This window comes from Nerophis lumbriciformis, linkage group LG03, assembly GCF_033978685.3.
Source record: "Nerophis lumbriciformis linkage group LG03, RoL_Nlum_v2.1, whole genome shotgun sequence".
NCBI classification, from domain to species: Eukaryota; Metazoa; Chordata; class Actinopteri; order Syngnathiformes; family Syngnathidae; genus Nerophis; species Nerophis lumbriciformis.
In genome coordinates this window covers 31,537,994-31,552,071 of record NC_084550.2, presented here as the reverse complement: position 1 = coordinate 31,552,071, position 14,078 = coordinate 31,537,994, and the positions used below count along the sequence as shown (strand labels likewise).

Sequence of the window (14,078 nt, the reverse complement as noted above, 5' to 3'; positions counted from 1 at the left end):
AATTTGTGGAGATTATAATATTGATCTTCTAAAGGTAGATTCACATAAACAAACATCAGATTTTGTAGAGATATTATATGAAAAAGGGCTGTACCCATTAATTACAAAGCCTAGTAGAATAACCACAACTAGTGCAACCTTAATAGACAAAATCTTTACAAATGTTTTAGGGATTCACATCACTACTGGGTTAGTGATAAATGACATAAGTGATCATCTGCCTATATTTGCAATATTTGACTATCAATTCCCTAAAAGAGCATATCATCAAATACTTAAGAGGAAAAGAAGTGTCAATCATATTAACAACTTCAGGTATGACCTATTAAAACAAGAGTGGGAAGAGGTGTATGCAGACGATATAAACACGGTCTATGATTCTTTTCGTAAACATTATATTACTCTGTATAACAAGCATTGTCCTGAGGTTACATGCAGATCTAAACAAAGGCAAAATAATGCACCTTGGATGATAAACAGTTTGAAAAATGCATGTAAAAAGAAAAATAGACTTTGTAAGGCGTTTATCAAATCAAGAACAGAGAATGCTGAAAAACGCTGTAAGAACTACAAAAACAAGTTGACCAATATATTGAGACAAGCAATGAAAGGAATACAAAGAAATTATGAGGATGATGTTGAACAAAAAAGACATCTATGTATGTCCAGACAATAAACCAATCTTACAAAGAAAAATCGGTATAAGTGAGCAGCAATATTGAGCCAAGGTTGAACTCATGGCTCAACAGGAGGGATATGAATGCCCTTATACAGAAGTACTATACTTCCTATAGTTTAATTCTTATAAAAAAAATTTGTATAAAACATCTATGCAATTAACTAAATAAGAGTGAAGGAAAACATTATTGTCTGGTCATAGTAGATGCATTTTCAAAGTAGATGTGCTGACAGTAGCAAAAGCATTATGCAAATATTTAGTAAAAATGTACATTAACATTACAAGTACAACAGGACTAACACCATTTGAAAGATAGTGGAAAGACCAACCTGGGTACACTTAGTACATTGTAAAAAGGTCATTTCTGTTGAATCATCCAATAAGGAAAGGGAAGCAAAGTCTGGTAATAGTGTGGACGCACACGATGACTAGAGTTGAGCCAAACCACTGACCTTGGTAGAGGAGTGAATCAGCAGAAATGACACCCCAATGGCTCAGACGGTCCATAAACATATGGGTTAACGATATTGGTACTGGTCGGCCCTGCCCCCCTAATATGGTTCACTTGGGAATCTGAGGAAAATGTAGAACTCAGGAAACAAAATGATACTGCACCCATAGTAAACCCAAACCACTGGCATAATCAAGAAGTAAAATACACTCACAGGGGAGGTCGTATTAGAAGACGGGCAATGGGAGGATTCGGAGTAACCCCATTAGTAAAAAAAAAATGCCAGAAAACCCATGCCAGAAAAACAGTAATGGGAAAAAGTATTTGGGATTGTATTTAAAAAGGTCATATAAAAAAAAAAAAAAGTATTTGGAATTGTATTTGTGTTATCAAAGGGACATGTTAACTAGCACACTACAAATTCCACTGTGACAAAGTTGTAAGCATACCATTTGATGGTGTGTCAAAGTTTGATAATAATTGGTTCCTGTTTTGGTAATTAATTTGTTCCTTATGGCGGAGCAAGTGGGAAAGGCTACAAAAACTGATTGTGTTGTATGTATAAGCCCAGACAATTACTCAAGATGAGTCAAAAAAAGTTGAATTGAAGTAATGAGCAAAACAAAATTGACCCTGTAGCTAAAGAGACAAAACAGAAACCAATATTTGATAAATATGTGAAAAAAGCTAATTATACCTGCATTAACATGCAAGACTCTGTACAACAGTTAGGAAACGTATCATCAGATAACTGCATACACATAGTAAAAGTATCAATATTTGTACAAGAATTGTTAACACGCCTGAACAGTTTGATATCTGAACATTGGAAAATAATTAGACATGATGTAAACTGACAAAGTGTTGTAGATCCAACTTATATTGATGGGTGTCCAAGAGGTGTATCTGACGACTATAAATTGGTAAATCAAGTTGCAGCTGAATTTGAATCATCCGTCTACTGGTGGTGTACGATTAACAAGAATGTTGACAGAATAAACTATGTCCACTACAACGTACAGAGATTGGGAAATTGGACACAGGCCGGACTTGAAGCAGTCGCTGATCAACGCCACCACCTTCCTTATGGCCTTTCAAAACCGTATGGCGCTAGACATGTTGTTAGCGGAAAGAGGGGGTGTGTACGCAATATTTGGTGAACAGTGTTGCACGTTCATACCAAACAACACCGACGCAGAAGGTAGCCTGACCAAAGCACTGGAAGGCCTTCGCACCCTCAACGGTAAATGAAAGAGCACTCAGGCATAGATACATCTATGTGGGATGGGTGGATGGACGGTTTCGGCAAATACAAGTCTTTGGTATCATCAATTCTAGTATCTATGGCCGTGTTTGTAGCAATACTGACGTTGTGTGGATGTTGTTGTATTCCCTGTCTGCGTTCTCTGCTTAACCGTCTGATTACCACAGCGATTAGCCCAGCAGATGATAAAGCTGTTCAGATGCACTTCCTGGCGGACGATAAGGAAGATGAATCTGAGGATGGGGATACCTACCTGGATGGTGTTCCTGATCTGTTTCCAGACCCGAGTAACGATGAGAAAAATTGATGTTGAACTCTGAGTGTAAACATAACTTTGTTGTAAGGAAATTAACCATTAACTGAAAATTGCAAGAAGAAGTTATTAGGGATAAGGAGATTATGGGAACGTTTTTGCGATAAACAGGGGGGAAATGTTGGAATAATTGTTTGTAAGTTATCACAAAAGAAATGTTGTATTATGAATGCTGTATTTCGAGGCCTAACAAAAGGATGAACGCTCGTGAAACGCCACTGTGATTTCAGCACGGACAGATGGCAGGATGTGCTCAACTCCTGGAGGAACTCTCTTTGAAGTGTTAAACGAACTCTCTTTGAAGTAATTCACAAACTCTCTTCCAACTATTTGGTCAACGCTATTTACGACACGCTGCCCTCTTGAAGTCACTGTGGACAGGAGACGGGAGGGGTTGTCCATTGTCCTCCAACACCTGCCCCAGCTGGATCCAGGAAGAGCCAAGCCCGAGAAGTCCTCTTCTTGGACTTCAAAGCGACCAAAAACAATGACTGTTTTACATACCTCCCCATTCCTATTGTGACATATGTTGGTGCGTGAACATGGAACATCTGAATTAAAAGAGGAGACGAGAACCTTCTTCGTCAGAGCGTGCTAAGACACTGTAAGAGGTTACAGGTTGAAGCCGTCTCTCCTCAATTGAGTCCAAATTGAATTCTGTCTCTGTTTGATTCCTTGCCTTTTGTCTTGTCTAACAGATGTCCTGTGTTTGAACGTGACAGACAGTTAGCACTTAGACAGGCAAAGTGAGTTAACTAACTCATCTTATGTTTTGCATAGGATTCAACTGGGAACATTACGCACTTTCCTGAGGAAATTAACTCCATCTTTAGAGACGTTTACAGAACCTTGTATACACCCCAGATTGACCCATCTCTTTCAGACATTGAGACAAGGCAGGTATCAAATTTAGATCTTGCTATTTCTGTAGATGAACTTCATGATGCTCTTCAACAGATGCCAAACAATAAAGCACCAGGGCCTGATGGGTTCCCTGTGGAGTTCTACAAAACATTCTGGTCACTGCTCGCTCCGGTATTTACAAAAATGGCTTTAGGGATGAAAGAAAAGTCATTCCTTCCTCCAAATATGAACTCTGCCACGATCAGTCTCTTGCTAAAACCTGATAAAGACCCAACACTTCCATCCAGTTACCGGCCAATCTCCCGGATCAATGCTGATCTTAAAATGATCTGCAAAGTATGAGCTCAAAGATGAGAACAAGTCGCTCCATATGTAGTACATCCTGATCAAACAGGTTTCATCAAAGGCAGACAATTGTCCAACAATGTTGGCCGTCTACACAATGTGATAGACTATTCTGTTATTCATGGTCTAAAAACCGCTGTTGTTTCATTGGATGCTGAAAGAGCTTTTGATGGAGAGAATTGGAATTTTCTTCTAACTACTCTACAGACATTTGGAATTGGAAACTCATTTATAGCATGGAGCAGGGTTCTATATAGTTACTCCACAGCTTCAGTTAAAACCAACAGCCACATCTCACAACATGGATCAGGGTTCTACATAGTTCCCCCATAGCTTCAGTTAGAATCAACAGCCACATCTCATAGCATGGATCAGGGTTCTATGTAGTTACTCCACAGCTTCAGTTAAAACCAACAGCCACATCTCACAACATGGATCAGGGTTCTACATAGTTCCCCCATAGCTTCAGTTAGAACCAACAGCCACATCTCATAGCATGGATCAGGGTTCTATATAGTTTCCCCACAGCTTCAGTTTGAACCAACAGCCACGTCTCATAGCATGGATCAGGGTTCTATGTAGTTTCCCCACAGCTTCAGTTAGAACAAACAGCCACATCTCATAGCATGGATCAGGGTTCTATATAGTTCCCCCACAGCTTCAGTTAGAACCAACAGGCACATCTCATAGCATGGATCAGGGTTCTATATAGTTACCCCACAGCTTCAGTTAGAACCAACAGCCACATCTCATAGCATGGATCAGGGTTCTATATAGTTCCCCCACAGCTTCAGTTAGAACCAACAGCCACATCTCATAGCATGGATCAGGGTTCTATATAGTTCTTCCACAGCTTTAGTTAGAACCAACAGCCACATCTCATAGCATGGATCAGGGTTCTATATAGTTCCCCCACAGCTTCAGTAAGAACCAACAGCCACATCTCATAGCATGGATCAGGGTTCTATATAGTTCCCCCACAGCTTCAGTTAGAGCCAACAGGCACATCTCATAGCATGGATCAGGGTTCTATATAGATCCCCCACAGCTTCAGTTAGAACCAACAGCCACATTTCATAGCATGGATCAGGGTTCTATATAGTTCCCCCACAGCTTCAGTAAGAACCAACAGCCACATCTCATAGCATGGATCAGGGTTCTATATAGTTCCCCCACAGCTTCAGTTAGAACCAACAGCCACATCTCATAGCATGGATCAGGGTTCAAACCCGGGCTTTAACACTAAATGGTCCCTAGTGTGCAGCTGAGATAGGCTCCAGCACCCCCCGCGACCCTGAAAGGAAAAAGCGGTAGAAAATGGATGGATGGAATTTGATGCCTGCAACATGTTTAAAAAAAGCTGGCACAAGTGGCAAAAAAGAGTGAGAAAGTTAAGGAATGCTCATCAAAGACTTATTTGGAACATCCCACAGGTGAACAGGCTAATTGGGAACAGGTGGGTGCCATGATTGGGTATAAAAGCAGCTTCCATGAAATGCTCAGTCATTCACAAACAAGGACGGGGCGAGGGTCACCACTTTGTCAACAAATGCCTGAGCAAATTGTTTAAGAACAACATTTCTCAAGCAGCTATTGCAAGGAATTTAGGTACTTCACCATCTACGCTCCGTAATATCATCAAAAGGTTCAGAGAATCTGGAGAAATCACTGCACGTAAGCCATGATATTACACACCTTGGATCCCTCAGGCACTATTGCATCAAAAAGCCACATCAGTGTGTAAAGGACATCACCACATGGGCTCAGGAACACTTCAGAAAACCACTGTCAGTAACTACAGTTGGCCGCTACATCTGTAAGTGCAAGTTAAAACTCTACTATGCAAAGCCAAAGCCATTTATCAACAACACCCAGAAACGCTTCGCTGGGCCCGAGCTCATCTACGATGGACTGATGCAAAGTGGAAAAGTGTTCTGTGGTCTGACGAGTCCACATTTCTAATTATTTTTGGAAACTGTGGACATCGTGTCCTCCGGACCAAAGAGTAAAAGAACCATCCGGATTGCTCTAGGGTGAAAGTGTAAAAGGCAGCATGTGTGATGGTATGGGGGTGTATTAGTGGCCAAGACATGGGTAACTTACACATCTGTGAAGGCACCATTAATGCTGAAAGGTACATACAGCTTTTGGAGCAACATATGTTGTTATCATGGACGCCCCTGCTTATTTCAGCAAGACAATGCCAAGCCACGTGTTACAACAGCATGGCTTCATAGTAAAAGAGTGTGGGTACTAGGCTGGCCTGCCTGTCGTCCAGACAATGAAAATGTGTGAAGGCTAAAATATGAGAAGGGAGACTGTTGAACAACTTAAGCTGTACATCAAGCAAGAATGGGAAAGAATTCCACTTCAAAAATGTGTCTCCTCAGTTCCCAAACCTGTACTGAGTGTTGTTAAAAGGAAAGGCCATGTAACACACTGGTAAAAATGCCTTTTTTGCAATGTGTTGCTGCCATTCGATTCTAAGTTCATGATTATTTGCAAAAAAGAAGAAAGTTTCTCAGTGTGAACATGAAATATCTTGTCTTTGCAGTCTATTCAATTGAATATAAGTTGAAAAGGATTTGTTGTATTCTCTTTTTATTTACCATTTACACAACCTGACAACTTCACTGCTTTTGTACATCAACAATATGATTTGCCTGAGTAGTTGGACAGGACAAAAAAAAAAAAGCTATTGAGCAACATCATTTTATAACTTTATAGCTGCTAGAGGATTTAAGGACATAAAAATATATATATATATATATATTCTTTAATGACATTTACACATAATACATAATTTAAAAATATTTCTTACATGAAAAACAAGTTAAATAATGACAGCGTGTATTTCAAAGGTTTTGGGATGTTTTCCAAACAGGTTACAGGCGGAATAGAGCGCCCCCTATTGACTCCATTGTTAGCTGACTTCTATTCAGGACTGAGAGAAGAGAAGCTGTGTTCTTGCCTCACATGAGGATGGTGAAGGATTCCAAATAAAATAATGCTTTGAACTTTTTTTTTTAACTTTGAGGAGATATTTTGCTTGAGAATGTTTTATTTATTTATTATTCATTTATTCATATTAAAGGTCTGTGACCTTTTTGTGGAAAACAAGAAAAAAAGCAGCAAACCCTCAATGTCACGTGACCCTCCCTGACTCCTCCCACTCCTCAGCCTGGGGTCCTTCAAGCCTCCCTCGGTCTTGGCTGCCAGTGGACGTCTCTCCTGCCAGCCCACCAGCAGACCTCAGCATCAGTGCAGGTAGGAACTTGGACCCTCGGGTAAGAAACCTGTTGTGGTTTTGGTCTGGAACTTAATCCTGACCTAATTGTTTCATTGGAATACATAAATGTGTTATTTTCAATAATTAAATACATTTTTGTTATTATTTCACAATTTAATTAATTATTTCACCATTTAAATTAGGATTTTAATTTTTTAATGATTTATTAATTTAATGACATATTATTTATTGGGTTTGTCAAACTCATCAGAGTCAGTGGGCGGGTCCTAACACCTGATTGGTTCCACTCTGCAATGATTGGACTAATTAGTGTTAGGCCCGCCCACTGACTTTGATAGATTAATACTTTCATGAAATGCTAACGAGGCCAAATGGGAGTAAATAAAAACAAAAAAACACATCTTTAAATAGTGAAAAGTGTCATTAATTCACTAAATAGATCATTAGAACACAATCAGTAGTTAAAAGATGAAAGAATGTAAATAAACATATTTTATTTCATTTGGTGGCAGCTAAGTTAGGTTCAAGTTAAAGTAGCAATGATAGTCACACACACACACACACACACACACACACACACACACACACACACACACACACACACACACACACACACACACACCAGGTGTGGTGAAAATACCCTCTGCATTTGACCCCCTGGGAGGTGAGGGGAGCAGAGAGCAGCAGCGGCGGCCACGCCCAGGAATCATTTTTAGGTGATTTAACCCCCAATTCCAAGCCTTGATGCTGAGTGCCAAGCAGGGAGGTAATGGCTCCCATCTTTATAGTCTTTGGTATGACTCGTGTTGCATGAAGCAGAACTACTCAGCAGCACCTCTGCTGGTGACATCTGAGTACTGCACACTAGTGGACTAAACCCTTGTACGTTCTGACAGAGAAGCCCTACCAATACCTCCAAGGTCACCATGAACGCTGACACGTGCCCACGGTGCGACGACACCGTGTACCCGGCCGAGAAGGTCGCCTACACCACCAACGTAAGAAAGATTGGGAGAATTCTAAACGTCGTCATTTTCACAAATATGTACTTTGACTTCCTCCTCGCAGTGGTGGCACAAACGCTGCTTCTCTTGTGCTGACTGTGGGACAAAACTGGATTTTACCAATGTGGCCGACCATGAAGGTGAAATCTACTGTAATAGTAAGTATTGTACTACACTATACTACCACAAATACTACACTGTACTACAACAAATACTACACTGTACTACCACAAATACTACACTGTACTACCACAAATACTACACTGTATTACACTGTACTACAACAAATACTACACTGTATTACACTGTACTACAACAAATACTACACTGAACTACACTGTACTACACTGTACTACCACAAATACTACACTATACTACACTGTACTACCACAAATAATACACTGGCACATTCACATTCAACTTGGTGACTTGCTTACCATACCCATATCTACACTTTAGTAAATCTGCATCAAGTATCTACACTTTAGTAAATCTACATCAAGTATCTACAATTTAGTAAATCTGTGTCAATTATCAACACTTTAGTAAATCTGCATCAAGTATCTACACTTTAGTAAATCTGCATCAAGTATCTACACTTTAGTAAATCTACATCAAGTATCTGCCCTTTAGTAAATCTGCATCAAGTTTCTACACTTTAATAAAGTAAATCTACATCAAGTATCTACACTTTAGTCAAGTAAATCTGCATCAAGTATCTACACTTTAATAAAGTAAATCTACATCAAGTATCTACACTTTAGTCAAGTAAATCTGCATCAAGTATCTACACTTTAGTCAAGTAAATCTGCATCAAGTATCTACACTTTCGTCAAGTAAATCTGCATAAAGTATCTACACTTTGTCAAGTAAATCTGCATCAAGTATCTACACTTTAGTCAAGTAAATCTGCATCAAGTATCTACACTTTAGTAAAGTAAATCTACATCAATTATCTACACTTTAGTCAAGTAAATCTGCATCAAGTATCTACACTTTAGTCAAGTAAATCTGCATCAAGTATCTACACTTTCGTCAAGTAAATCTGCATCAAGTATCTACACTTTGTCAAGTAAATCTGCATCAAGTATCTACACTTTAGTCAAGTAAATCTGCATCAAGTATCTACACTTTAGTCAAGTAAATCTGCATCAAGTATCTACACTTTGGTCAAGTAAATCTGCATCAAGTATCTACACTTTAGTAAAGTAAATCTGCATCAAGTATCCACACTTTAGTCAAGTAAATCTGCATCAAGTATCTACACTTTAGTCAAGTAAATCTACATCAAGTATCTACACTTTAGTAAAGTAAATCTGCATCAAGTATCTACACTTTAGTCAAGTAAATCTGCATCAAGTATCTACACTTTAGTAAAATAAATCTGCATCAAGTATCTACACTTTAGTCAAGTAAATCTGCATCAAGTATCTACACTTTAGTAAAGTAAATCTACATCAATTATCTACACTTTAGTCAAGTAAATCTGCATCAAGTATCTACACTTTAGTAAAGTAAATCTACATCAAGTATCTACACTTTAGTCAAGTAAATCTGCATCAAGTATCTACACTTTAGTCAAGTAAATCTGCATCAAGTATCTACACTTTAGTCAAGTAAATCTACATCAAGTATCTACACTTTAGTAAAGTAAATATGCATCAAGTATCTACACTTTAGTAAAGTAAATCTGCATCAAGTATCTACACTTTAGTCAAGTAAATCTGCATCAAGTATCTACACTTTAGTCAAGTAAATCTGCATCAAGTATCTACACTTTAGTAAAGTAAATCTACATCAAGTATCTACACTTTAGTCAAGTAAATCTGCATCAAGTATCTACACTTTAGTCAAGTAAATCTACATCAAGTATCTACACTTTAGTAAAGTAAATCTGCATCAAGTATCTACACTTTAGTCAAGTAAATCTGCATCAAGTATCTACACTTTAGTCAAGTAAATCTGCATCAAGTATCTACACTTTAGTAAAGTAAATCTACATCAATTATCTACACTTTAGTCAAGTAAATCTGCATCAAGTATCTACACTTTGGTCAAGTAAATCTGCTTCAAGTATCTACACTTTAGTAAAGTAAATCTGCATCAAGTATCCACACTTTAGTCAAGTAAATCTGCATCAAGTATCTACACTTTAGTCAAGTAAATCTACATCAAGTATCTACACTTTAGTAAAGTAAATCTGCATCAAGTATCTACACTTTAGTCAAGTAAATCTGCATCAAGTATCTACACTTTAGTAAAGTAAATCTGCATCAAGTATCTACACTTTAGTCAAGTAAATCTGCATCAAGTATCTACACTTTAGTAAAGTAAATCTACATCAATTATCTACACTTTAGTCAAGTAAATCTGCATCAAGTATCTACACTTTAGTAAAGTAAATCTACATCAAGTATCTACACTTTAGTCAAGTAAATCTGCATCAAGTATCTACACTTTAGTCAAGTAAATCTGCATCAAGTATCTACACTTTAGTCAAGTAAATCTACATCAAGTATCTACACTTTAGTAAAGTAAATCTGCATCAAGTATCTACACTTTAGTCAAGTAAATCTGCATCAAGTATCTACACTTTAGTAAAGTAAATCTGCATCAAGTATCTACACTTTAGTAAAGTAAATCTGCATCAAGTATCTACACTTTAGTCAAGTAAATCTGCATATTTTAGTCATACCCTCTCAGTAATGTTGCATTGTGTTGATATCGATTGTGTGTTGATTTTCAGGTTGCTTTCGCACGAACTTTGGTCCGAAATAGTTTGGTTATGATCTTGGCGGAGGACTACTAACTAAACTCCAGTAAAGCCAGGACCGAAGCCACGTCTCCAGGTTGTTGGACTGAGTTAAACCTGCTAACTTAGTCATTATGCAGCAAAAGCAAAACCTTGTTTAAGAGTTATAGTTGTGCAGTAATAATCTGCTCTGCTTTAGCACGTCACATGTCACATGTCAGATGTCACATGTCAGATGTCAGATGTCACATGTCACATGTCAAATGTCGCATGTCACATGTCACATGTCAGATGTCGCATGTCACATGTCACATGTCAGATGTCACATGTCATCTTGGTGACACTCAATAAAAATCCTGAGTCAGCACTCTTTCATTCCAAGGTTTTGTCCCTTTGTGCTCGTTGGTCTTCCTGTGTGAAATGATGCAGCAGATGGAAAGTACACCACATGAAACCAGCGGCAGAAAATCCAAGAGAATACTCTGGAACACCTTTAACATCTTCTAACACCTCTGGAACACTTAATATATTCTCATATGCATATATACATACTGTATATATACATGTATATACATGTAGATATACGTATACATATATACATGTATATACATACATACATGTATATAGATGTACATTTACATATATATATACACATGTATATATATATACACTTATACATGTACAAACCCCGTTTCCATATGAGTTGGGAAATTGTGTTAGATGTAAATATAAACGGAATACAATGATTTGCAAATCCTTTTCAAGCCATATTCAATTGAATATGCTACAAAGACAACATATTTGATGTTCAAACTAATAAACTTTATTTTTTTTTGTGCAAATAATCATTAACTTTAGAATTTCATGGCTGCAACACGTGCCAAAGTAGTTGGGAAAGGGCATGTTCACCACTGTGTTACATCACCTTTCCTTTTAACAACACTCAATAAACGATTGGGAACTGAGGAAACTAATTGTTGAAGGTTTGAAATATGGAATTATTTCCCATTCTTGTTTTATGTAGAGCTTCAGTCGTTCAACAGTCCGGGGGTGTCTCTTTGTGTGCTATTTTAGGCTTCATAATGCGCCACACATTTTCGATGGGAGACAGGTCTGGACTGCAGGCGGGCCAGGAAAGTACCCGCACTCTTTGTTTACGATACCACGTTGTTGTAACACGTGCTGAATGTGGCTTGGCATTGTCTTGCTGAAATAAGCAGGGGCGTCCATGAAAAAGACTGCGCATAGATGGCAACATATGTTGTTCCAAAAGCTGTATGTACCTTTCAGCATTAATGGTGCCTTCACAGATGTGTAAGTTACCCATGCCTTGGGCACTAATACACCCCCATACCATCACAGATGCTGGCTTTTGAACTTTGCGTCGATAACAGTCTGGATGGTTCGCTTTCCCTTTGGTCCGGATGACACGATGTCGAATATTTCCAAAAAAAATTTGAAATGTGGACTCGTCAGACCACAGAACACTTTTCCACTTTGCATGAGTCCATCTTAGATGATCTCGGGCCCAGAGAAGCCAGCGGCGTTTCTGGGTGTTGTTGATAAATGGCTTTCGCCTTGCATAGTAGAGCTTTAACTTGCACTTACAGATGTAGCGACCAACTGTATTTAGTGACAGTGGTTTTCTGAAGTGTTCCTGAGCCCATGTGGTGATATCCTTTAGAGATTGATGTGGGTTTTTGATACAGTGCCGTCTGAGGGATGAAAAGTCACAGTCATTCAATGTTGGTTTCCGGCCATGCCGCTTACGTGGAGTGATTTCTCCACATTCTCTGAACCTTTTGATGATATTATGGACCGTAGATGTTGAAATCCCTAAATTTCTTGCAATTGCACTTTGAGAAAGGTTGTTCTTAAACTGTTTGACTATTTGCTCACGCAGTTGTGGACAAAGGGGTGTACCTCGCCCCATCCTTTCTTGTGAAAGACTGAGCTTTTTTTGGGAAGCTGTTTTTATACCCAATCATGGCACCCACCTGTTCCCAATTAGCCTGCACACCTGTGGGATGTTCCAAATAAGTGTTTGATGAGCATTCCTCAACTTTATCAGTATTTATTGCCACCTTTCCCAACTTCTTTGTCACGTGTTGCTGGCATCAAATTCTAAAGTTAATGATTATTTGCAAAAACATTTTTTTATCAGTTTGAACATCAAATATGTTGTCTTTGTAGCATATTCAATTGAATATGGGTTGAAAAGGATTTGCAAATCATTGTATTCCGTTTATATTTACACCTAACACAATTTCCCAACTCATATGGAAACAGGGTTTGTACATATAGAGCTACATGTACATACATACATATATACATGTATATAGATATAAATATACATATATATACATCAGTGATGTGCAGTCAGGGGCCTCACCTGCCATCATGGAAAGAAAAAAAATGTAAAAAGAAAAAAAATTAATTAAATTGTTATATGTATCCAGTGATTATACTATAAAGTTATTTTCCATTTAACTTCACCAGTTTTAGATTATTTGTATTCATCGCTGAATATAAATCGCTGAATTTTCACATTTGCCGTTCAAATACTGAGAAGAGCATTGCGGTGAATCAGCAGCCAGTTGAGGCACGTCACTCAGTTGTGCCTCACCATGGATTGCGCAATGACTCGGCTAACTGCTGGCCTGCTGTGCAGTGAGACCGTATTGCTATGTGAACTATATTATACATTTCCATAGTTTAAGAAGGGGAACCGGAGGGTGTGTTCCCACTATCGTGGGATCACACTCCTCAGCCTTCCCGGTAAGGTCTATTCAGGTGTACTGGAGAGGAGGCTACGCCGAATAGTCGAACCTCGGATTCAGGAGGAACAGTGTGGTTTTGGTCCTGGTCGTGGAACTGTGGACCAGCGCTATACTCTGGGCAGGGTCCTTGAGGGTGCATGGGAGTTTGCCCAACCAGTCTACATGTGTTTTGTGGACTTGGAGAAGGCATTCGACCGTGTCCCTCGGGAAGTCCTGTGGGGAGTGCTCAGAGAGTATGGGGTAACGGACTGTCTGATTGTGGCGGTCCGCTCCCTGTATGATCAGTGTCAGAGCTTGGTCCGCATTGCCGGCAGTAAGTCGGACACGTTTCCAGTGAGGGTTGGACTCCGCCAAGGCTGCCCTTTGTCACCCAATC

At 38.9% G+C, this 14,078-nt stretch overlaps 1 protein-coding gene and 1 long non-coding RNA gene across 3 annotated transcripts in view; one reads left to right on the top strand and one right to left on the bottom strand.

Annotated features, from left to right (window-relative positions):
* The window catches only part of LOC133583186 (uncharacterized), a 163,160-nt gene that overhangs the window by 109,871 nt on the left and 39,211 nt on the right, over positions 1-14,078 (bottom strand). The window contains exon 3 of one of the 2 annotated variants that reach the window (XR_009812573.1): positions 6,653-7,246. The exons of the other annotated variant lie outside the window; for it this stretch is intronic. The gene's annotated coding sequence lies outside the window, so the exon portion shown is untranslated. Of the gene's footprint in view, positions 1-6,652; positions 7,247-14,078 lie in introns of those variants that run through there. 2 annotated transcript variants of the gene reach the window in all.
* On the top strand, positions 7,144-11,057 carry LOC133583219 (uncharacterized). The gene is made up of 4 exons (XR_009812575.1): positions 7,144-7,183; positions 8,063-8,164; positions 8,235-8,328; positions 10,917-11,057. It is a non-coding gene; the product is annotated as an uncharacterized lncRNA (long non-coding RNA).